We start from the raw sequence: 26625 nt of genomic DNA, 5'->3' as shown, positions 1-26625 counted from the left end.
GGCTTTGGAAATGTTAATTTTGTAACTGTTCACTAAGCATTATTCCATAACATTGTTACCCTCTGAAGCACAGTGTTTGCTGGCAGCAAAAATTAAAAAATAATCCTGTTTCATCTGAATTGAAAATATCTTTTGGGCTGTAACCTTCCAGAAGTCTAATCAATTCAGATTCTTTCCACTGTATGTTAACATCTTTGCTTTCACCACCGTCTTGTATACAAGACTGAACCTATGTTTGAATCTATCCAACCAACCATTATAGATGCCGTGGAATCTTCGATTTCCAATCTTGTGGGGAAATACAATCCTTCTTCTCAAGGACCTTTGGAGCTGTTTACATGATACATAAACATGTACGAGTTAATGTATGTTTGCCTGAATGATTTTTGTGGACCGGAAGATGACATGCACAAATGCATGCAGGGGCGCCCCTGCATCTGCGGAGATCCAGGATTTTTTCTGGGAGGGGCACAGAGGGCCCGACAGGCAAACGATCTTGTCTTGAGATTAAAAACAAGATATTATAATGACTTTACGAAATTCTTTTTATTTTTATGTCAAATTTATTAATATTGAATTAAATGGATTTGTTTCTGGGGGGGGCACAAGCAAGGCTGTATCCAGGACTTAGTTCTGGGAAAGGGTGGTGGCACAGGGATACCTCGTAATACAAAACAAATGTAATGATACCGGGCCATATTAAAAATCTTGCATATTTTTTAAGGGTCTGGGGGAGGGGAGGCACGTGGGGAGGCCCCCTACTCCCCCCCCCTAGATCCGCCTATGATAACCGCATTCAGATTTTGTCTAGTTTTTAAGCATCTGGGGAAGGGGGGGCTCGCGCCCCTCCCCTAAATCTGACTATGAATGCATGAACCAAATTTGAACAGGTTCAATTTTCTGTTCATGCATTCGCACAAGTTGGGTGAATACACGGTGCATATTCGTGTTCATTCGCGCGTTCATAAATTTAGACATTAACTTGCACGGGGGTCATTCCATGTCAAGTGGTCTAGGGCTCCCCGCGCGACCATCACCGATTTTGATGAAATTTTGTATGAACAGTCCCACATGTCCCAAACAAATGCTGGTAAAGTTTTAGGCTCGGCGGTGCAATATTTGCGGAGATACAGGAGTTTGATTGACCCCATACCTCGACTTCCTACAGTATGACTGTGAAATTTTCGCAATTTTAAATATCATTATCTCCGCTATTATTTTTTCAAAAGAAACGAAACTCGGCTACTTGGTACAACTTTTGGTGCTCTATTCAACGCAACAATTTAAAAATTTTAGTTAATCATTAGGACTGAACAAATTTCTCACAAAATTTGACGAAAAATGTTTTTTGAGAAAAAAATTAAAATGTTGACACTGTACAGTTCCGACAATATTCAAGCGATGAAGATGAAACTTGGTGCACGATATCTTTACATAACATAGTTTTTAAAGCAAAAATTGGAAGCCTATAGGTCATTGCATAATTTAATAAATTAAGTGTAAAGATGCAGGTTTTTGTAAATTGGTCAAAAATAGGGTACCTTAAATCAACTGTTACAAAAATAGACCCTCTAGAAACGCTTTGAAACTAATCTAATTAGAAAGAGCATGTTTTAAAGTCTCTAAAACAGTGGGTCTGGTTTTTCATCGCGGGCAAATAAGACTAGAAAAATTTAGGCAAAGTTGACGGCGTTGCCATGGCAACGCCGTCAACGCATGCAAAATTTGCATGAACCTAAAGGATACCACTCTTATGAAATCCTGAAAAAGTCTCCATCGATCCCGTGTGTGCAAAAAATTTCATTCAAGGTCAAAGGTCACAAAATGGGTTTTTTTGCATTTTTGGCCAAACGGTTAGTTTTATGATAAAAATTGCTCAGACCAAAATTGTAGACCAGAAAATTATCTACAAAATTGAAATTTCACTTTTTTCTCTAAGATTTACCGTTTCTGAGAAAAAGCCATTCGAATGCAGGCTGGAGCTGTGTTCTCCGTAATATGCATGACTATATTGTTGCGCTCTCCGAACATTATTGGACGCGTAGCATATCTCTGCTATGTGGGTGGTAACTTCAAATTTGGAATAAGAGGAGGAGGCCCCCGTTAGAAAGAAGTGAATGCCAGAAAGGTGCCAATATTCAGGGAGAATCCCCAGAAGGCATCCTACCATATCACCTCATGCTCCACCAGTAGGCAGTCACACACACAGCAGAAATTCGTCTCTGAGACGTCTCGAATATCGCATGTTACGTCTCGTAGACATTCTGAGAGCTTCAGAGACATCTCTGAGACTTCTCTGTTTGTACTGTGGTGTGTTTTAAAATTAAGGCAATAAAATAATTGAATGCAAATTATACAGTTATGGCCTACTTATCTCGATCATTTTTAGCGACAAATTTTGTGATGGATGACCTTTTGAAAATAAGAAATCTGTATTAAATGTCGTGATTTTAACAATCACAACTGCATAATTGCACAAAAAAATATATATGGAAAGCACTGATGGCGTTTAAATGCGTTTTTTTAGATTCCTGAACATTTCACGACTACATCTCTGAAACATTTGCAAAATTCGAGACCATAGTGAGACGTCTCTGAGAGGTTATTTGCTATGTGGGCAGTAGAAAAAAAAACTTTCGTTACACTGAAAAATATTATATTTTAGTCATTTATCCTGTATTTTCCCAATGGATCCAATTTGAATATGAATGCCTAGAAAATGTCTCCTCAAAGATATCTTGTAGATATCAGAAAAGCGGACATTCAGATATCTACAAAATATCTAGGAGATGTCTAGGAGATATTACAAGATATTTTCCAGACATTAGCTGAAGACATTCTACACATTTTGTAGACATCTAGAAGATATTTTGTGCTATGTGGGACACATCCCGCGGGTCTATAGTTGCACTTTAAAACTCCCCTACAGCCTTAATTCCTAGCTGAGCCCCTGGTGTTGAGTGAGTAAAATACCTTACAAACTATTGTAAACAGCGACATATCATCGTAATGTGTTTGCAGTTGCCACACCGTTGCCTAGGTAAGCACATCGAGAATCCATCCTTATCCAAGCTTTCGCGATACTTTCTTCCCGTGTTTTATTACACTTCCATAGCACTTTTCTCACATTTTACATTACACTTGGTACTTCCCCACATTTACGAAAACCGACCAGTTTAAATACTAGAACATCCACCTCACAAATTAGAGTTACAGATAAGCTTTCATAATCAATAGCAAGTCTTACCTGAATTTCGACGAGTTCACCCATGATACTCCACTCGAGAAATCCATTAGTTCCTCGAGGATTGAATACGTCGATGGTCCAATCGCCTGGATTGAGGCATAGTCTGCAGAGACGAGCCAGATCATCTTTAAGCATCTTGCTGCGATCTTCGGGGGTAATTCCGGTTTGCTCGACATAGCTAAATAAAAAAAAACGGAAAAATATCAGCAACTCATAACGGACGCGAGTGAAACAAAATGCACATTTATACAACGGCTAAAAACGATACGAAGCCAATGTCTTGGTAGAGCTGTCAATTGGACAATTGCGTACACCGAAATGAATTGGGTCATGAAACGTTACTATTCTCCTCAAGACAAGAACCATTTTCAGAATAATCCAGTCAACAGTCGAAGAAAATATTATATCACCATAATGTTCTTCATACTCACCGTGGCTGCCAGCTTTCCGTTCTCTAGTTGTATTCAGGGTGAACGATACATCAACAGGTTGCCAGGCGGATCCATGTATGAGCGAATTATATGGCAAAATAATAACATCTAACAACTATCATGATTGCGAACACGACATATATTCGCTTAAATATTATATATTGGTTGTGATTGAGCTTCCACTGATTCGAGAACAACGTTAAATGCTTGCAACAACCAGCAACACATGCGAAATAATATTTTTAAGGCCGTGTTCCAATCCACCGTAAATGCACTCTTGCGCTCTTTTCGATCGTCACATGTCGGAAGTGACGTCAAGCTGGGTTCACTGCTGGGATGCGGCCAGCCCCCCGGAACTAGGGCTTCAGGCATGTTCCTATTTTGAAGCCAGTTCAGGGCTGTGGCCAGTAGAGGCGCCACTAGTCGAAGAGCCCATCGGGGGCATTACGTTGCTTGGCTCAACATTGGATTTTTTCGGTAATAGATACGGGATATAATGTGAATACCGTCTATGTAATACGTTATTTTTAATTCAAATAACATCCAAATCAAATGCTCGAGTTAAGGTGTATCTTAAGGAATGCAATTATTTAACTAGGTGGAGTAAAGGGATAGCTGTTAGAGCGATGAAACCGGGAATGAAATTATTATATTCGCTTCAGCACTGTGGTGAATTAGGAGTCAAAATAAATTGAGAAAAGAAAGGAAAACGTACCATCTTTAACTGTGGACGAAATGGGACAATTGCTCCGTTAACCAATAAATTTATACCAAGTACAGGCACTTCTTAAAATTTTTATTAGGGAAATAAGCAACCATGAATCATGGGCGTAACCAGAAGGGAGCGGCTCCCAGCCCCCCCCCCCCCCCCCAGGAACAAAAATAGCAAATTTTTTAAAGGAAAATCAGGACTGAATTGAAACGAAAGTTTTGAACAAATTTTCTTTTAACATACGACAAATGATATTAGAGTAAGACATGCCGCTAAAATAAAAATAATTTGTTTTCATGCAAATAATTTAAAAAACTAATGAACCGCTATTATAATTTTCTTTAAATATTGGTTTCATTCACTCTATCCGTGTATCTTAGTGGTGGATATGGATGGGAGCGCCCTCCCCCCCTTTGCGGGGCCACCCGTATTGTCAGACATTGTAAAACCACAATTCTTAGCCTTTTTATATCATAAGATGGCATTGTCTTGAATATGTGTATAATAACTTTAATTAAAACTTTCTGAAGCTTTGCATGCGACTTCATTATTTTTTATTTCGATAAAAGTAAAGGTAGCTCGACAAGATATCTTTTGTGCTCCCCTCCCTTTTTTGTGTTTTCTGCGATGAAAACTCAAGGGGGGGCGCGTAAGATTGGTTTTCTCTCTTCCCAAAATGCACCAGTAGCGTACACATCTGTATCCGCTACTGATGCATCTTGAACGATCATAGATTGCCACCACCCCCTAGTTTTGATCTTGGGTAAGCCCTTGGCATGAATTCAGTTAATATTACTACCATCTAATTACAAATTATTAGCCCAAATCGATTGGCAATAAGAAGCTATTGTCAATTACTAAATCGGGCCTTAGGAATAGTGGTAAGGAGGTGGAAAAATGTGAAAATTTTAAGAAGTGATGCAACCTAGACTCGTTTAAAAGGAATGAGCCAAAAGGAAAGTCCTAGTATAAAAATCACAGCAAGGAATCAAAAGATATCATCCATCTATTCAATAGGAAAGCAAAAAAAATCCTAGGAGCATAGAAAAGAAAATACATTGCAGTTACAATGGCAAAGCAAGACTGCACCCAAGACAATTAAAGATACATTTAAAGAAAATTAAGACCCTTTTAAGAAGGCTTTTACACAGTAGGGGTGAAGAACAAGTATGAAATTGTTATCAGTGAACCAGCCCAAGTTTTGAAAACTTGGAAAGAAAACTTAACTGAGCTCTTAAACTGCGAAGAAAGTATAGATAGGGAAGAAAATAAAAAGGAGAGGATATAAATGTTTAAGTTATGATGCATGGGCGTACCCAGGATCATAACTAGCGGGGGAGCAAGCTATGGTCTAGCGGGGGAGGGGGAGCAAGCCAACTTGTGACATTTTAGCACGTAAAAGATGAATGTAACCAAAATTTTAAGAAAATTATAACAGTGCTTTATTAGTAATGCAATTATAATTCCTTGATTAATAGATCCGAGTTTAATCCTTCAAGATTATTTCCTTGAAAAATAGTTTTGTTTTAGTTACATATCTTATATTATTACATATCATTATTCGTGGGTTTAAAGATAATTTTTCGAAAACTTTCGTTTCAATTCAGTACTGATTTTGATTAAAGACTTCTGCGATTTTTGCTTCTGGGGGGGGGGGGGGGCAACCCATTGATGATAGTTACCCACGCTCTGAGCCAACAAAGATGAAATAAAATCCGTATTACAGATTTCTGTTTCAAAAGCGGCAAAGCTGTTGGTAAAGATGCCATGATGCTTTTTTAATAAAAATTGTCACAAGAGTATGGTCAAAAGACAGAACGGGAGGAATATAAAGGGATACTTTATCAAAAGAGGATAAAAAAAGTCGGTTTAAAAGTCAATGAAGACAGAAAAAATGACCTGAATATAATAAGAAATGAACACGAAGACAATTATATACCAGCGTTACATCATTAATTTAATCAAAACACCAATTTAAATATCCAGCGGAACGACCGTAGTGAATTAGACTGTAGAGAGCAGTTAGAAATTATGTAAATTATGGAAAACCAGGACAGCACTCTGATAAACGAATATCTTTTATCCATCTTTTTCCCCTGTTCTGGCGTTCGACGGCACTTCAAATATACAATATTCCGTCTTCGAACTGCCATAGCCGGTGGAACAATTCGGCACAACATACGACCACGGCATCCCTCCGAAAGAAATTAATAGTAGGAATTTTTACTAAATAAAAATGATGTTTAGGTTCAATAGAACAAACGAATCATACTACAGCGGTAAATAACCTCAGTAGCTCGCTCAATCTTCAAATAAGAGTCTTAAACACATGTGTTCTCAAGAGAAATTCAGGCCGAATCATATGCTCAGGGCTCTTAAGCTTGGGCTTTTCTACAGGTGGCGCCATCCCCAAACCAAAGCGGAGAACGCAGGAACTGGCTTCAAAAAAGGAACATGGATTCCAATGGGCAGGGATAGGGAGTTCTAGGGGGCTGGATGCGGCACAGAGAGGACAGAGGGCGCCCTAAGCTGTAATGGCGCAGAGTCCTCTAGATTGCTCACTCAACACTACTCTCTCATCGTAGCCTACGTTATTCATAAGGCCGTCCAACGTGGACTGTAAACGGGCAGAATGACCATGAACATACATATGGACTATCGTCGACATAGGGCGCTGCATGCAAGCGATTGTTTCCCGAACTTCCTGTCGATAGGTTTACAAAATTTGTCGTGTGGCGTCGCTACTTTGGAAGAGGATTGCTTTGTCACGTTAAAATTACATGGCGGTAGTAGGGAGATTCGTGTCGGCCAGCGACCAAATTGAGAATTGTGCAGTAAATAGAGCTTCCTTCGAAATGCTGCTCAAACTGTTTATTGCCAGATATTAATCGGTGGGTGTGAGTGTGTTAGACGCGTAGTATCTTCGCTTGGGAGTGGTTGTCTACGTTGTTTACCACAACGCGTTGTACCGCTGTGAGAGTTGTGCTTGGGTGCACGGAATATTTGTGTGGTTTGTGTTCAGTATCAATTTTCGTGGAGTCTGTTCTTCGCTATCACGGTAGAGAAGAATAGGAAGCGGGATGCAAGCTGTTGTGCCGAGTTGGAAGGCAACCACTGGAAAATAAGTGCAGATAATGCCAAGATGGTCGTCAAGAACAAATCATTGTTACAAGTAACTGTAAGTACGTATTCTGTGTTATTTATGTTGGATATTCATTACTTAACTTATTTAATATTGAATAGTGTGTAATTTTAGTTCATTAATAGACTTTACCGGAAATCCGGTAATGTTGTTACTCTTGGCCATGCGGTCATTTTGGTGTGATTCTAAATGATTATTATTCATATGAGAAGCTTTATTTATAATATTTGTTTCGTTATTATTATATCAAGTGGAATTTTAGACCATAATACAAGAGATCGTGTGTCTTAATAGACCAGAAATTCGAAAATCCTAGTATTTACGCCATGCGGTCATTTTGTTTGGGTTTCTTGGTGAGGCAGCCATTACTGTTTATGTGAGTAGTATTAATTAAATTTGTTCAGTGGTACCTCGCTGACCACTATTTGCTATTAATTTATCATAATCGAATGAAAATGTGATATCGGAATTGAAATTGCCGTGTTCTACCTTTCATAACTTTAGTTTTTAGTTACATAGTGTGGCGAGATGTTTGTTTTCGCGCAGCAAGTTCTCTTGTACGCTGTTTTTCTTGATAGAGTTAGTTAGATTCCGAGGTATGGATTAATTAATTTAATTAACGAGAAAACTCTTTTACAAATTTTTACATAAGATAATGGTGTTCATATACGTATTAATATCAGCAGCCCATCACGGGCGTTAGTCTCACGGTTAATGTGTGTTAACTCAATTATATATTTCACTTTGATGAACTTAATGTATTCCCTTTATTCTTTATTCAAGAGGAAAAATTGCATGTATCCCCATGGTGACGATGAACCACTGATATAAGGAGGTATGCCTCCCCATTAAGAATACTACACTTGTACTACTCTATTGCTTCTAGACGAGAAAAAGACAGTTGTGCTTCGTTGAAGTCGAAAAAGGTTATAATATTATAAAAATAGCATCGCATGTTCATTGCACAGAAAAGAGAATGTGCTCCTAGAATTTAAATTTGGAGAAAAGGGGAGTTTTTGCATCTCACCTTGCAAATCTACCCATATAATTTTATTTCCTGTGGCAAAATTAGAGAGTACAGTTAAAGCATTCAATCTTGATAATTTGCTCTGTGTTTGTTTTGATACCGATGAATGAGCAACAGTTTATAGCTATTTTGTATTGTGGGGTAAAGTAACATCATTTTGTCCTTGTTCATTGGGTGAATATGATTATTTACATAAGTGTCTGCATAAAACTTTATTTTTTGCTAGTGGAAATTTTTTCGTAAGGTATTTCATATCTTGTTTTCTTTCTAGTTATATTTATTCAGCTAATCTGGTTGTGGAGTCTGTGATGGCATCCAGGACCTACCAAGTACTTGGGCGGATGAAGAAAATAAGAGCTTTTTGGACAGATACAAACAGCAATATTAATTTAACAGTAGGTGTGGCAAGACATTTACTCTGTTACTAACAGCTGGTTGCTTTACCCTTTCAAAAGGGTTATGTATGGCACTGGTAAGTTACAACTTTGGAGTACCTACGATAGCTTTCTTTGATAGTAAAATTTCTATAGTATCTATGAGACTGGTATCCCTCCATTCATTCCAGATTGCTACAACAGGGGGAAAAGAAAATTAAAGCAAGCAATGTATTCTGATACAAATGCAGAGGCAGAGCCGGGATGAAAGAGATGAGTCAGGACACAAAGACATCTTTACAGTGGAGACACTAATGATGAGAGGGTTATGCCAGCCAATGAGAGTATAAGGTCCCGAGGAGGAATTTGCCCCCATTACCTGTGTCTTCTGCCAATGAGCTCCACTAACAAGTAAGTGAAGGAACATTCCTTGAAAATATGATGTCCACAGAGACTAACACATTTTATCAATACTTCGGTCTGATTAGATGTGTGGGATTAGAACTGAAAGATCAGAGAAGTGATGGGTGGTGCTGCCATGTAGGATAGTATGTATGGCTATGAGACTTGTGGACTGTCATGGTCAACTACTTTGTCTGTCTATGTGAACTAGGTATGATTCAAGGCTGCTAATCTGGATGGAATAGCATCATGCAATTCGCCGATATTGCAGCTGAAGTTGATATAATTATAGCATATTGCAACCCAGATGCAATACGGTATTCAGAATGGTTGCAATTCTTGTTTTTACTACACTGGAAGACGTAGTTCTCAAAATAGCTATAGCACCGTTGCAATTCATTATTCAGAACAGCGAATCGCAACTGGTTGGGTTGCAATAATAATATGCGGTCTCCCAGGCCGAGCTATTCGGTATTGCTACCCAGAAAATGTTCACATTGCGATGTTGAATTATTTTTTCATAAGGGAAGAGGCAGAGCTCCGAAGTAGCTTGTGCAAGAAGTAGCCAGATGCTATTCCGAACAAAATTATTGCACCCCTTCATTCACAATACGGGGTCGTTGCAATAATGACCCGCGGAATAGCATATGGTATTTATTGCAACACTTATCCAGAATAGCAGCCCAAGTATATTTATATATATTTTCAGGGGTATTTCTGTGTGTTTAACTTTAATTTTGTTTCATAGGTAATCATGTTGAGTCATTTAAAATTATTTTATTCACTTTCTGTGGAATAGTATTTAGTGGTGCATTGAGTGATTAACATTTTTCCAGGCTCAAGAGCTTATATTTTAAAGAAAAATTTAGTATTTACATTTGCGAGAGCTACTTCTTTATTTATTTAACTTTTCTTATAGGTGCAAGGACTGGCTTCCAGACTACAGTAATGAGAACACTGCAGATAATGCAGCAAAACCAGGTGCCCCTTAAATTAAAAATAAATACTTAAGAATCATAGATACATGATTTGCTAAAGAAGGTGGGATCAAGAGAGAATGACACATATAGCAGGATGGCGTGATGGAAAGAATCCATATGACCACTTTGAAAGGCTTTTTTAAAAGAGCCAATTTCAGAAAGAATATGGTAAGGATATTTAATGTACTCAGTAGCATTTCTGTTACACCACGCTCTTCTTTTTCAGAAAAAAAATTGTAAAACTGACGGTGAGAAAAACATGGGTTTTCTTGATTCAGGCCACAAACACTCACCTTGTGATTTTTTAATCATCATTGCGAATGAAACAAAAATTGGAATTTGAATTTGTTTAAAGTCAAAGGGCATTAGTTTCAGGGATGCTGACTTACAAAAAATATTGGGGGGCCTAAACCGGGGATCTGGCCATGCGAAATTTTATAAGAAATGAGTTCTAAGTTTTTTAAGCATTTTAGAAGAGTTATGTATATGGTCAAAATAAGAACCCTGATATCTCGAGTCTCGATATCTGGACACTCCGGGAAAATTGACTTATTTTTTCATCACACCCATAACGAATTTTAAATAGGGCTCAGGCCCCCTCAGGTCGCTAGGGGGGGAAGGGGGGCAAGCCATGGGATTTATGAGATTATTTCCTTGAAAAAAATAATTTTATTATAGTTTCATAACTTATACTAATGTATATAAATTTTCGTTGGTTTAAAGAGATTTTGTTGAATATTTTCAATTCAGTAGTGATTTTGGCAAAAGACTTGCCATTTTTGCTTCTTGGGGGGGGCAGCTGCCCCTTGCAGGGTACGCCCATGTACGAAGGTCTCGATTTACAACTTTGTTTTATATATGTATAAGATTTATTCACCAAGGAGACCACATATTTTACTATGCCTTTCTCAGCACCATATTTTTATGAAATTCATAATGCCGAATGCATTGCAGAACTGGTAGTGATTTCCTTGGATGGGCCTTAGTGTGACTATAATTAATTATTTTTCATGCGATACTTTCAACATGCGTTATATATTATTCTAAAATAGCTGCCCTCTCTGAATATGGTTGAATTGGTGTAAAGGCTAGTATCATTGACTCCTACTCTGCGGACCAGGGTTCAGGGCCTTATAACTATGGTATATTTTCGTGTCTTCATTTTGTTCATTTATTGCTTGAAACTATTTATTTTAACTGCTAGGCAGATTAATAATGCCACTGCTTCCCATTATGTATCTTCTGAAACCCTTTGTGTGTGATTACAAGAGGGCCACCAACAAATGCAGTTTATTTGAGAAAAAAGCTGCCATTATTGCTCCCCTTAAAATCTTTTGGTGGGTTTTCTAGGAGGGTAGCTCTGGAGACATTTTTCATGTTACCCTAATGTGGTGTCTGCATTTCAGCAATCCTTCCTTCAAAAGGGCTTTGTGTGCTCCTTTGAAGTTCTAGTATAGTCGCGACCTATTTTATGAGTCATTCACTCTGTCTGGTGAGGAGTGGAATTCTGCTGAAATCTGAAGTGACCCTTTCTAGTGTAGTCTTCCTATCTTTGCGTTCAAAATAACACTGCTTGATAGGCCATAACGATGGCAAAGTAATTCTTATCCTGCCTATGCTTCCCGCAGTTTAAATTATTTTATGAAACCACTTCCAGTTCTGCAATAAAAAATATGGCATTGAATAAAGCCTAGGAGTGGATGTGGTCTTCCCTCGTCAGTTGGTAAAAGTGGAGTTACTTAAGTCATTTGGGTTTATTTGAAGGGTTACTTATCTGCTCTCGATAATTAATAATTCCTATCACTCATTATTATGTATTTGTGAGGCTGGTAATTTATGGCATTAACTTCATCTTTAGTGTGCTACATTTCTGTCATTTGTTTGTTTGAGTTAATTTTTGAAACTATTTTGTAGCTTCAATTCTGTAGTAATTACTTTTTGAGTGGTGGGCATTAAGGTAAAATAATGGCATAGGATACTTGTTGATGGGCAAGGTCCATTTTCCAATGTATAAATACAAACTAATTTCTGTTGTATTATATTTTTAAAGAGGTGATACAAATTTAAATTTTAAAGCAGAATAGAAGATAAAGAAAATGTCCTATTTAATTGTTGGGTGGAGGGTTTTCATTCCTGTTCTTATTCCTTGAAGGTTAAGATTTGCACCCATCAATAACCAAAAAAAAGTCCTGCTTGATAGTGTTACATTTTTCTTTATTTATCGTTACAGGTCAGTCTTCGATGCAGAGCTTGTTTAGGCATCTAAAGAAGACTGATGGATTATAGTGTTGATGTTGTTATGTATGCTAATGTTTATGTTTATGAAAATAAATGAATTAATGAGAAAATAAAAAGTCATTCATCAGCTTTTAGATTAGAATGCTTGGAGATTAATCTCTGGAATCTATACTACACTTCTGAAGCATAGGTGGTGTTTGTATGATGCCATTCTTTGGTTGTGTTGGTCCAGGTAGACCTACACAGGCCCAGGAGAATGATCTTAAATCACATTTAGTTTGTATTTGGCCATCCAACACTTCCATTGGAGGTAATATTTCAGGATTAGGGTGTCCCTGAAATCCATATGAGAAGAGTGATTGAATCCATGAGGTAGGTGATGTTTCAATACATGAAATTTTCTATGATTCTTGCAAGCATTTATTTCAATGTGGTAACATTCCACTCCTTCACGCTTGAATCTTTTGATTTTATTCTTTGTGATGCATCCCAAACCTATCAGCGGCATCACAATACAGGTAAATGGTAGAATAGTTGTATCTGATTATCGTGGTCCAAATGGATGGAATTGAAGGAAGCAATTACGCAGAGGAGGATTAGTAGGATTCATCAGGGAATTACGGTTAATGTTATTAGATTGTTGCTTAGTTTACTTGCCAATCACCCTTTAATTTACAGTGTGACGGTTTTTTGTAATATAGGAGCAGTACAGAATTGGGTTATCTGTAATTGATCACTTTGCTGCTTCAGGCATTTCATTATTTTGCATTGTTACTACGTGATGCAGATTTTCTTTTTATCATTGGCATGGTTGAGGGCTAGAGGATGCATTGTAGCATTTGTGGCTTGTCGGTTCCAAATATTCAGCTCTTTTACTCCTAGGAAATTTCATGTAGTTTGTTTACAGTGAGGCAAAGTGTTACTCGATGTGGCGTTACGTGAATTTCAGTTTTCTGTGGTGAAAAGACGTTTGCTACCGAAATCGATAATTGCCGGGATTTACTCCATTGCTTCCTTTAAGCGTAATAACTGTAACTAATTATTTCGCCTCAGGCCGACTTAAAGCCACATTTGAAAACCCGCGTTTTAGATTTTTAGTACTACTTTCTGCCGAGTAGTGGCGCCACGACCACGAGTGCAAGCTTGTGCGTTAAAAGCGGATTGTTTGGGGTCATCTGCCATTGGCTCGATGAGCGTCCATATGCATGTTCATGAGAATGACCATGTCTGGAGTTAGTTCCAGTTGTCGCCGCTGGCGCTGTTTTGAGAACAAAATTCGTATGGGAATGAATGGCGAACATTTGAAACAGACGCGATTTTTGTCAAAATTAGTTCTCTTTTCGTGATTATGCTAACATTTACCATATTTATTTAATTTTGGCCTTTATTTTTTGGTATTTTTCACGGAATAATGTTTTCAAAATTATAGGAATTTCCGACAAAGTGATATTTTCCTAAACGCAGGTGCTGTTACTTCTTCCATGTTACAGTGTCCGTTTCATTTTAGCATAATTGTCCAGAAGTGGCCTAAATTTTTTTTGTAATATTACACGAAGCAATACCGGGTTTGTGCATTGCTTACAAGCAAATTCCTTCAGAAATTTTGGTAAAATGAATGTCAGTAATTGCTCTTCAAGTAGCTGGCGTTGCAGAAAGAGTACTGCCCGAATATAAAATTTTGATGTCAAGTTTGCGCACTGCTTACCCTGAGAAATATGTAAAAAATTTTCTAGGATAACAATCTATCTATGATCTATTCAAATGATTCACTCATAACAGTGAGGGAGCACTTTTTTGACAGGCGGCGAGAGGTTCCAGACACCCTATACATTCAGTTCTCTCCTCTGCGATTCGGACTAGGTAACCCGCCACGAAAGCTACTGCAGCTTCTCTCATATATATTTCAAATATATAAGCGATGGTCACTTGGGGAAATTTGTTAATAATAATTAATTAACTATCAAATAATTAATCAGTCGACAAACACTTTTTCAGTAACCTTACCTGGAATAGGTCTACTTAATATCTCGAGAAGATCTTCCGGTTGCGTTGCAGGAGTTTCATGGCCCTTAGAAATGTCATTGAGTTTCCTGATAAGCAACAGTGATTTGCAATCTTCAGAGTCATTTACTCTATCGCAGAGAGGTAGAAAGTTTTGAAATTCAAGTTCTTGACATGTTTTCACTGTTTTCCTGCTGTCGGTAGAGTAACTTGACGAAGTCACTGGAAACGTTTACTCCGTCAGATGTCAGTCTACGGTCAAGAAACTGATTTCTCATGTTCTCAAGGGTGTGACTAGAACCGTAGCTAAGGAATAGAGGCCGAAATGGGGTCACAAGGCGCGCAATGGAATACTGTCTTCTGAATGAACGTTGGCCATCTGTGAAAATTCCCACAAAAAATATAATTTAACTAGTTTAATAGAGGAACACGTTTTGCTCAATAGGGAAATTGCATACTTTTTATAAACAGTATGCTGATATACTACAGTAAACACTTAGTACAGCAATATACTTTTTTCCGCTTAAAATTCAGTTTATACCCTAGAAAATGACTCCCAAAAGTCGCCCGAGTTTCGCGGGCTAAAAAATACCGCCCCCACTAATCTTTGGCTGTGACGTCATAGTTCAGTACGAGTCTAAGATCCAAGCCCAGTAACTGCAGGTTTGGAAGAGCCACGTTGCGTTTAAAGGAGAACATGGGTGAAATAAGGAAAACATACAAGTGGTGCATTGTTCCTCTGTGCAATAACACCCCAGAAAAAAATTTCGTCTGCATTCCCACGGAGGAAATTAGAAGAAAAGCCTCGATGCATGCCGTCTGTCGGGATGAGCGTTTCGGAAAAATAAGAGTATGATAAACGGAACGATAAACCCGTGTGCTATTTGAGCGAAGATAACTTTAATATTAATAATATTTCCATATTTCATTGACTGAATAACTTGAAACATAGATTATTCGATAATTCGGCCGCCGTAGAATAAAAACTCAACTTCCGAACAAAAATCGAGATAGATGTTTCTCGATGGTTACGATCGTTACGATGGACTCAAATTATTAAGGCACTTGTCAAATTTCAGTTACGGAAGGACATAGAAAATTCCATGATGTTTAAAATCAAGGGAGGAAATATGAAAATATAGAGCAACGTTGATCCTCATGCATTCGAGTGCCAGCCGAGAAGACAGCGTTTTCTTCTACTGTCGGCGTCAAAATGATGTGCCGCTGTACTTGGCAAATTTATATCCTGGCTTCACTACATGCTATAATAATGAACTATACGTCATTTTAAAGGAAATTTTATCCTAAATTCTGATTTATTTTATTACAAAAAAATTGAAAAATGTAGACACGGTCAGTGCAATAAATGACTCCGCGCACCGAAAAATTAGCCGTTTTGTCAACTTCATGAACTTTGCAACTCAACCTAAGGAAAACTACTACGTTTACAGCATTCATCTTCCACATTAATTTACACTCATCAGTGCGGATCAATAAAATGGATTTTGGGTATTTTTCGAACTTATATTTTGTTATAAATTAATGAAAATATTTAAACATTATCTTGTCCCATGGTTTACCCCGAAAGATAAAGGAAGTTGTAGATGGAAAAAGAATGGAATCCAGAGGTGGTCACAAAAAATGAATCGCAGCATTCTTTGATTTTATTCTACGCCGTTGCTTGCTTTTCAAAAAAAAGTTGAGTCACAAGAGGAATGTTCCGCTGCCTTTGATTTGGAAACTATGGAGATAAGAATGGACATGTGTGGATCAGCAATTTCCATTTAGTTGGTTGTCAGGATAAACCAAGGATCCATTTAAAGGTTGTCAGGCCATCGTATAAAGATAGGACTGATGTGCACCACAGGGGAAATGGTGTGTTTAAGGGAAAGTCAAACCCAAAGTTGCCCAAAGAATGCGCAGTTTTATGTTGCTCTTTCCCCAGTTAAAACCAAATAGAAATTGGATTGGGATGATATTTTCACCACGGGTTCCAGTGATAGTGAGAGTGCAGGTGATCACGGTCATCGTCGAAAGTCATCCCTCTAGGATTTCCGATATGGAATTTTTAAGTGACAACCGATCGCAATGACGATGAGCTCGCCTTTAGAGTAGGTTTCAGATATATCGTGAGAAAAGCTCCCAAAATGTATTAAAGACTCTGTTTGGAAAACATGCACATTTTAATGCTAATTTAGGAAGTATTTCATTTCAAAAGTAACTTATTAACACCTGAAGACGTTGTGTTTATTATATTGATCGAAGTGCGATTGACCGATTCTTTCTGCAGAATAGGAAGTGGCTTCGGGGTTTTTAGTCACAAGATGGTAGATTGTGTTGGAAGTTCGTCTATATTATCGCTACTTAATTGAAACATTGATAGTCTGGCTTCCTCAGAGCTTCCTGTCGCCCTCCAGGCAAGGTATTTTTAAGTTGAAAGTATCATCGACAGCTTCGAGGTGGAAATAAGTTCACCATAAGACTCTACCGGACTGCCAAAAGAATACACATTTCACATGAGTATACGCTTTCGCCAATATTATACGCAAGTCTCACTTTGTTATGAACTATAAAACATTACAGATGCACATCAGCTACCTTTCCATTTCTCGGCATCGACTTTCCGAGCCGACGAAGTCTACAGTTTCACTAAAATACCCTGTTATCATGATGGAATCAGTAACAGGGAGCTTGCTAGGATCAGCGTAAGAATAACCATATGCCTTCATCTTTACGCAATCTATCGCTTTCGATGGAGGAGAAATAGATCAAATAATAGCCCTGAAGTCACAATGAACAACTCCGATACGTCTGCACTTCAATAAATGAATCATAACCACGCCGTCGCATGTATTCAATTATGCAACCTCTACTATGGCCGTGCCGCCGTGCCTCGTACTGAACTATGACGTCACTTTTCTACCAGCCAATCATCGGGCGTTTTCGCTTCTCACTTGAATTTGAAAATTTTCGTGAACTTTGATGCATTAAATATCGCAAACCACGTCATAAAATAATAAAAAAAACTTTCACCGAGGTATGCAAACATATATTTTTATATAATTTTGGGGCTATTGATTATATCTGAAATATATGCAAGTTCCCTATTCCACCCAGTTTTCTTACAATTTTACGCTGTTTCTTGCGGAAAAAATGACGTGATACTTGCCAGGACCCCCCTCCCCTCCACGTGAGATTGGGTGAGAATCGGTTCGACCCCCTTGCCCCTGAACGATTCACGCAATCAACCTGCTGCGTGAACGGCGGTGATATATCCATGAATTTCCCATGAGAAAATATTCCCCTGAACCGGGAATCGAGGCTGTGATCTTGGAATTCCAGGCCACTGAGCAGACTTTCTTTGATTCCCATGGCAATTGTTCCGAGGCTCATGGTACAAGATGAGAGTGGCGGATCCATGGGGAGGGGAGATGCTTAGGAGTCGTAACATACGCTATAGATAAAAATTGAAATTTTCATATGTCACTACTTTGACATAAAGCAGATAGCAAAATTTTCCGGCAAATTTACCAACTATAACGAGTCAAAATACAAATTATTTTTAACCTTATGGGGCCTATTTTAACGCTTTGGCATTGGTAAAACGATCTACTACGCCTGCATAATATAGTGTCTTTTTTATCAATGAATTAGTCTAAAACAGCCGTTTTTGAGTCTGGAAAATCCTAACTTTCAAAATCCCCGAACCCCCCTTCGGCTAGGGGGAAATTCCCCTGGTTGTGTAGTAATTCACGAAGATAGGCCCCCCACCTAGTTGGTGCAGATCTATATCCGTCACTGCTAGATTTTAAACCCTTGTGGTTCGTCAAGGATGCCAACGCGGGAAAAAAGGACTTCAATGAAGCCGCAACCCAAGACTGGAGCTAGGGCGTTGCAGGGGGGCGTGTGCCTCTGGCGAAGATTTCAGAGAGGGGAGCAGAAAATTTTGAAACATTTATTAGAAAAGTTATTTAACTTTCATAATTAAATTAGTTAGCCAAAATAATTAAAAATCATTTTAAACTAATATTAATAAAAGTTCTTCACAGCATACATACGGCGAGTAATTTCAACTTATACCGCACAATAAAAAAATGGATTACATAGGTATTATATTTTAGGGGTGGAAGAGAGAAGGGGATCACGGGAGGGATAGTGGCAAACTGACCGTTGCACCCCCTGAAAAAAGTCCTAGTTATGGCCCCTTCACGCCTTCACGACCGGTTAAGAGTCTCAACCCTGCCCTAAAGACGCGCATGGCGGTATGACCGCAGTTCGATTCCCGGTTCAGGAGATTTTTTTCTCATGGCAATTCTTGTATATTTGGTAAGTTTTGGTTAGTGAGTAATCATTTCCATCGAAAAATGTTTTGCAATAGGATCCAAAATCAATCGCCTTAGGACTAATTTTCTCGAGACCTCCTTAAAATAAATATCCTCGCTTTTTCTCATTCTTCATTATTTTCCCCTACCAAACACCCTAAAGGTGGCTTGCTGGGTATTATGTAGCTTTACAAGTATTAGAAAGAATTTAGAGCCTCTCTTAAGATAAAAATAACGTAATTTCATCAGTTCCGTTGCTATTTCCCGTAAGATCTCATGTAATAGGGTTGTTCAAGCCTATCAAAACGGTCTAAAAAAACGAATGTATATCACTTCTGATGTAATTTCATTTTGATTGGGATGAATGACAGATGCGTTGAAAAAGTAATGATGGAATTATTAGCAATCAAAATTCGAACAATTTTAAACGCCGCCAAAAACGGTCGGCCATCTTGAAATAGAGGTGATGACGACACAAGCCTGTACGGCTGGCCTGTACCCTCGATCGCTCGATGCCAAGCTGAGTACTCTGCATGCCGACTGGACATTTGCCAAGGTTATTCCTTATTTTGAAATGGCCTATGTTGTGCATGAAGCTTCCGGATGGATCAAGGCGACATGAAATCCTTTCTTCAAGTTAGGCAGGCAATGTGTGTAGCGTTGACAGGAATTGAAAGTTTTGTATTGCTGCATTTGCTAGGAAACTACGTGCAGTGAACTTTCATTGTGCTTCTAGTGCAAGTGAACACAATTTGTGCCCTTAATGTACCCCTAAGTGAATGATTGCATATAGACGATGAAGTAAAGAGTGAAGTGAGTTGTGAATGTAACTGCTTCGACGAAATTATTTATTTCTTCCATGCTAGTTCAATCAACCCTATACATTTCGATCTAAGGTATCTAACTATTGCCTAGGGGATATTTTTCATATTTGAGCTAGTTGTGCTTTAGGGATACATCGAACGCATATTAATTTTCAATCGTTTGTTCGCTTCTAAGTTCCGTTTGATTTTATTACCTATTCATTTTGAGCATTCACGAGTGTTTACATTTCACGAATTTCGTTGCGCTGTTGTTTGTTTTTGTTTTGGTCATATTTTGGTTACGGTAAGAGTACGGGTGAGAGTAATAGTGAAATTCGAAGTTTTTTGATGTTACAATAACCGGTTTAGCTATTTGTTTCAGCCTATTCATTTCATTGTCCTCGAAATGTCAATGTGAAATAACGTAAACTGATTCTAAGTCGTTAGTGATGAGTGAGAAGTGAGGTGTGGAGAATCTTTCGAACTTCAAGGAGTGCAAATTCTTTTAGCGTGTGCATAGTGATTGGAAAACCGATTATCATGTTTTATTAGTATTTTATATGTATTGTGAGTCAAGTTTTTCATTGAATCAGTTGATTCGGAATATATTCGAATAATTCGTATCAAAAAGACAACTCGTGAAATGTGTACGTTGTAGTGCTATTTATGATATGATGAGCAATAAATATGTACCAGTAAGGGTAATTTTGCTTATTATTACTCTTATTAAAGGATAAATTTGGATTTTCTTTAAACACTGATCTGGCGGCAGACGCTGGAGATCTTAAAAAAAAGTGGAATAACCCTGCTGAGCCACTTAAACAACACTGCAGTAGGGCATCTACAGGCTTGTGACGTCACACATCAATTCAAGATGGAAGTAGGGCTTTTTGGCGTAACGTAAAATTTGTCACTGTTTAAAGCCTTCTCTAAACATGTACAATTAAGAAAATAGCATAATATTATTGTCATTGCTCCTTCTGAAGCACGATCTTTCGATTTCTTAAATAAAAAAAATATGGTGAACAACCCTATTCATGTTCTCAAAAGAGCGCCTCTACCGGCCGAAGACTCAACTACGTGCGCTGTCCCAGCCTTTTCCCGACGTTGGACGGCCTTGTATATAACGTAGGCTACGCTCTCATCATGTATCAACTTCGTAGTTATTATATGACAATATAGAGGACTCTGTAATGGCGAAATGCGCTTCCGGCCATGTTCTAAGCGCGTTAATGATCTCAAGCATCGAGTCTTTTAGCGTGGTTTGAAGGGTTATGGCGTGAAATCCAGGATCTTATTCGTGTTTCAAAGTGCGAATCGCATACTAATATCATTATTTGGTGAGCACTAAATGCGATGGCGGATAATGAAAGGCGAGGAGGATACAGTTGGTGTTCTGGAATTGATTGCAAGAATAACTCAGGAATACCCAAAAGCGACCTAAGTTTTTTCCGTTTCCCGAAAGATCTCGCAAGGTAAGTTTGAAATTATTTATGGTATTAATATTATTTATGTTCCCATAATTGGACAACACATGAGGTTCGATGCCTTTGCTTATATTTCAGTGCATCATCTAATGCTGCCTTGTAAAAGATTGGTATCGTTGAGATATTAACTAAACTATGCTGAGTGATAAGGAACAGAGTATTGATTTCTAGATGTTTTACATTTGATTTCTACATTACAACTGAATTATTGGTTATGGATTTCATCATTAGAAGCCAATGTTAAGTATAGTAGAAAAATGGCGGACATGGGAAATACAGGCTCTACTCATACTTCAAGCCTTATTGGCTTCTTTGTAGCGTAATTCTGTGTAAAAAATGTACTTTGATTCAAGTCTTCTGCTTACGTAAGATTTTAAAGTCTGATAAATACTCGCAAGACTACGGCTATTGACGCGTTTGAACCCCTGCCACTTGTGCAAAGGGAAAGGTATATTAATAATGGGGGAATAACTTTCCGCAATCGGGTTCAACTCCGAAGGATAGAAGGGCGTGGGAATAACGATTATAATCGAGAAATAAAGCACAGAGTTCCTCACTTTATATTCAGGGAATTGGCCGTGGACGTGATGGTTGCGAATCAGTGAATGGTATATTTGAATACGCGCCGTCTTTTGACGTGCTTAGAAAATGGCCGACGCGAAGTAGCTTTTGTCCTCTCTGTATACTCTGTGGATGCGGAAAGCGGACTGCGGAAACGCTGCGGAAAATGGTCTGGGGGTGGGGGAGGCTGCGGAAAAGCGGACGGCAGTTCACATGGACGCGGAAAGGTTGCGGAGCGCGGAAACATATTTGCGGGAAACTTGATTCTGAAGCCGCGAAACGCTGACGATAAGTATTCTATTCTGAAATTCAGTCTCTCTATTTTCGACCCTGCATTCTTGGATTTACTCTATTTGATATAATAATTATTTGGTTGCCGTTCGATCTCATTACGTTTATTTTAACTCTGCAATTTATTGGACGACGATTTTTCTGGATACGGAATATAATTGACCGCTGTCAACCCAGCCCTTTTTTTGGAAGGATTATCATCTTAAAGGTAGGTTATACAATATGAAATCAAATTTTATCATAGTATTTGAGATATTTGAGACTTGATACTATTCGTCAAAAAGTCGTCTTATGCCGAAATTAACGTGAAACTAAATGAGGCCCAATCATTAGTGCATGCATTAATTTGCAATATTGCATAACTTACCCAATCTTTGAAGCTCAAAAAAGACCATGGGATTCATAACAACGTCTTTTAGGTACTGTAACCTGTACACTTAAACGCCTTCTAAAGCTTGTTTCTTTTGTGGAATTATTTCATATTTAGGATATGGAGGAGGAGTTAGAAATGCTTCTCATTCTCCGTTTGAGGAGGAGAAGAGAAGGGAGACGAATGAGACAGGCCATTGCAATGCGACGCTGGTGGCAAAGTCACATTTTGCAACGGAGAGTTGAGTATGGCTTTTGGGAGAACCTCATCCAAGAGATGAGGAATCAGGAGCCGGATAAATTTTTGAATTTCCATAGGATGTCAGTCATTCAATTCGACCAACTCTTGCAAAAAGTTGAGCCTCATATTTCCCGTCGACAAGTAGTCCGAGAGCCCATACCAGCCGGCCTTAAGCTATCATTGACTTTAAGGTAAGAACTTTCTCCTATATGGGTGGTGTAAAAGTACAGTTTTATTATTATTATTCATATAGAGAAGTATAATTATACTTCTCTTTCTCGTTATTTTTTCCATCCTTTTTATTTTTCCTAATTCCTGGAGATAACATTGCCTTTTCATGGGATACCACGTTTCATTGTGATAACTATGAGGCTCAGTACCTAAAACAGTACATTCTATCTTCACAATTCTTCTACATCCTGCTACCTGCACCCTAATGAATTTCAAATCTGAAACAACATGTTCTCGGTCTGAAAATGGTGAATTTGGAATAGGTTTGGAACTGAAATAGAACATATGGAACTACTCAGGAATATATGGAAATTTTTTTGAACCATTAGGGAACTGAGCTCAGATTTCATATGTGGAACTCAGGTTCCATCACCTAAACGTACGCTCCACATCTAGAATATCCCCCTGTTCCACATCTGGAACATCAGTTTCATTTCAGAAACTTCAGTCCCCTATCAGGAACATCAGTTTGAGTTATGGTGAATCCACCCGTTCCATATCTAGGACTATAGTTCCATATCAGGAACTTCAGTTCCATGCAAGTTCCATATCTGTTACTTAGTTTCATGCTAGTTCCATAGCCGAAACCTTGGTTCCTCATCAGTTTCAGATGTGAATTTGTTTGGAAAGTAATTGGACATTTTTGATAGGGCAATTCATTGGTCTGGAATATTGAAAGGTTTACATAGACAGTTCATACATTAATGTATGGACTGTCAGCTTTGTAACCCTTGGGAAGTAATCCAATATGGGGAGATAACCCAAACAAGAGAAACCAATAAATGAATTTGTTTCCCTCCACCCTAATTTTTAATGCACTCCCTTTTTTGAAGATTTCATTATCAGTTTATCTCTTTTGTAAGCGACTGAAAAAAAGGCGAAGCGGCGGGCATTGCAGGTTGTTCGTTTAGTGGGCAGTAAAACAGTCAGTCTAAACAAAGTGTAAAGCAGTGTGTTTATTCTTAATTGCGATTACGGTTTTAGCAAAAATTTGTGCAAAATGAATTCTTACGTAGGTGTGCAAGGTTTTACTTGACATAATGGTTTTCAGGAACGTAAAAAGTGATTTCAAGGCATTTTTCCATGCAGAATTTGGAATTTTTGTCGTCACTTTTTTCGCCGTGTTCACAATAATTTTGGTTCCTGTAACTGCGACAATGTTTCAGCTATGATGATGCCCAGGCGACGCTCGCCCGGGCGACCACCATAGCGAAGCCGAAAAGCAAATGCGGGAAGATGCAAAAATGGAGAAGGATTTACGTCACCGCTGCTATTGCCATTGATGAAGACAGGGACTCATATTTATGCGATAGTTCGGCATTCCCACCGTAAAAAAGTGCCCCAGATATGATACGATAATATTTTTTTCGCATAGGAATTGTGAGGTCTAGGAGCCGATATTCACTTTTACATTGCTTCTTATGGGATATTATGCTTCGATTAACGTCATTTCGTTTATCATCACATTTTTCAGGAATGGTAAGTGACAAATATACGAGGACTCACTGTATGTATAAAATTTTAGTATAGGTATTTGAAAATGGTGTAATAGCGGAAACCGGTAATAAAATGGAATCTCTGTGAATTTTGTGGAAGTAACAAAGTGTTTTTCATTATTAATATGGAGCCAAGGCCCTTATATACTGGTTACTAATCTTCGGCTCAATGTTGTTGCCTTGACTGACGCTCCCACCCCTCAAACCCCTCCAGAGAAACTCTGGCGCGCAGTGGCGCTACCACTAGGGGAAATATGGAACTAACTGCGGTCTCGGCGGCGGTTCGAAAGCAAATCGGGACGAGATGTAGTGATAAGAGTCGGATGTGGACGAATTATAGGAGGGACGATTAGATTAATTGAATAATTTCACCATGGAAATGCGCTATGGGCTGTAAATCACTAGTTTCTTAGTTTCGGCGGGTAAATAGGACCTAGTGAAGCCAAAGTAACAATAAATTTATCTGCATTAGGGTTTCACCTAACTCTCGGAATTTTCTGATTAAATGCTATGATCGAAGGCGGCGGCAGTTGGAAAAAAACATATAGGTACATTAAAAGGCATATCTCCCGTTAACGGCCATTTTACACCGTGCACATAATTGCACAAACTGATGAATTTACTAAGGCGCTGTCAAAATAACATCGTGCAAAGCGATAAAGTGCTAGAACGAATACATGCAAGATGGTGAAATAGCCCCTATTCTAATTTCATTGAAATATCCGTGCAATTGCACGCCAGATGGAGATAGAATAAGATCTCATGATGGCCACTGCTAGTCTTCTTTACAGAGTGAGTCAACACTTCCAATGGTCATTTTAACAAAACACAACAAAGAGTCACTCTCTCGTCGCCTAGGGTCCGGTCTCCCAGATGCCAACGTATGGTGAGGATATGATTGATCAGTTCACCTTACGCATGCTTATATAGGGTTATGTTATGCAAGCAGTTACATAACATACAGGGTGAATTCTGAAAGTGATGCAATTGAATACCCCGTGCCACCCCAATTGGTTGGAGTGGGATCAAACTACTTGGAGTAGGAGGAATGGACTCTAATCATTGTTGCAAGACCAATCTGATCGCTTTCTAAGCTATGGAAGGACGTAAGTTATTATAAACCCCCCCCCTTGGCCGACCTTGTCAAGGAAAAAAATGGAATCAACAGTCGAGCAAAGTTTAAGTTTTATGCTAAATATCTTTAGGAAACGAAATAAGTTGTGAGGCTTCTAGCGACTCTGTTCTGCCCTACTCACAAGTTTTGAGGGAGTTAAAAGCCTTTACAATAATAATAATATGCCTTTATTCAGGCGAGGTTGAGACTATGAAGTCCCCTCTTCCACCTATTGAAGGGCTCCTTGCCACAACATGCTACGAATCCACACCCTGGTTCCTGGCCAAACACCAGATTCATATGCTGCCTCACCTGTAGTCCGGAGGTCACCCCATCAGATATTTTTGTGCAAGTTAGGATTAAGGCAGCCCTGAAATGAACCCATTCTTCATCCATAGAAGAGATACAAACAGCCATGAAAAAGACCTTACGAGAAGCCTCCGAAGAAACCTCCTTGGGCATGTACTCAGTCACAGCACAGTCGCTGGAAAAAAATGTGCAGAGGCCTAAAGACAGTACTTAATCAATTTCTTATTACTCTAAATTAATGACACAATATCCAGATCACAAAGGAAATATAGTTAATTATTAACCTATGCTATTTAATGTCTCTTTAGAAGTGCACCCTATAACATTTATTGAATTAGAAATATAGAGCGGCTGTAAAATATACAAGACCATTTCAATGCACTACTCTCCAGTGTTAGGAAAAATCTGAGAGAGTAAAAAGTTCTCTCTTATCTTTTGGAAATAATCACTAGGATTACCTCTATCAGGAAAAAAACACCTTTTGAAGCTTACCAACATTTATTTCCGAGAAAAATTGATAAGCAAACATTTTCAGGTATACATTCTATCAAAAGGAAGTAAATTTCCACATCAATTCGTCAAACAATATCTCTCTATAATGTCATGAAACAGACAGCCATAAAAAGCATCAATTATTCTCCTGAAAACGGATTAAATAAAAGCTAACTGTAAGTTCTTCATTTGAATTCTAGTAGGAAACAGCCACCATAGGTCTTGAATATTGAAGTCCACTGATGAATCATCTTAAGGAACAGCCTTCAAGGAGTTTCACAGACATCATATTAGCTGATAGAACAAATAATAAAAAAGGATTAGCACAAGTATAAGAACATGACCTGAAACATGA

At 38.4% G+C, this 26625-nt stretch overlaps 2 long non-coding RNA genes across 10 annotated transcripts in view; one reads left to right on the top strand and one right to left on the bottom strand.

The window, feature by feature from the left end:
* LOC124154484 overlaps positions 1–3992 on the bottom strand; it is a 70090-nt gene extending 66098 nt beyond the window's left edge. The window contains exons 1-2 of one of the 2 annotated variants that reach the window (XR_006863934.1): positions 3679–3992; positions 3248–3425 (exon numbers count right to left, since the gene is read on the bottom strand). This is a non-coding gene — a long non-coding RNA (uncharacterized LOC124154484). The remainder of the gene's footprint in view (positions 1–3247; positions 3426–3678) is intronic. The other variant, XR_006863935.1, reaches the window with a different exon arrangement.
* A 3040-nt stretch (positions 3993–7032) lies between these two features.
* LOC124154468 lies at positions 7033–12655 on the top strand. Of its 8 annotated transcripts, none has more exons than XR_006863925.1 (6): positions 7516–7568; positions 8316–8458; positions 8831–9031; positions 9125–9344; positions 10255–10483; positions 12546–12655. It is a non-coding gene; the product is annotated as an uncharacterized LOC124154468 (long non-coding RNA). The 8 variants fall into 8 exon arrangements; XR_006863930.1 differs by having other exon boundaries at positions 7528–7568; positions 8316–8367; XR_006863929.1 differs by lacking the exon at positions 7516–7568 and adding an exon at positions 7753–7908.
* The last annotated feature ends 13970 nt before the right edge of the window (positions 12656–26625 follow it).

The sequence above is a fragment of the Ischnura elegans genome, chromosome 1 (assembly GCF_921293095.1).
Source record: "Ischnura elegans chromosome 1, ioIscEleg1.1, whole genome shotgun sequence".
In the NCBI taxonomy this organism is placed as follows: domain Eukaryota; kingdom Metazoa; phylum Arthropoda; class Insecta; order Odonata; family Coenagrionidae; genus Ischnura; species Ischnura elegans.
The sequence above is the reverse complement of the archived record's forward strand: the minus strand, read 5'-3'. Positions and strand labels throughout refer to the sequence as shown.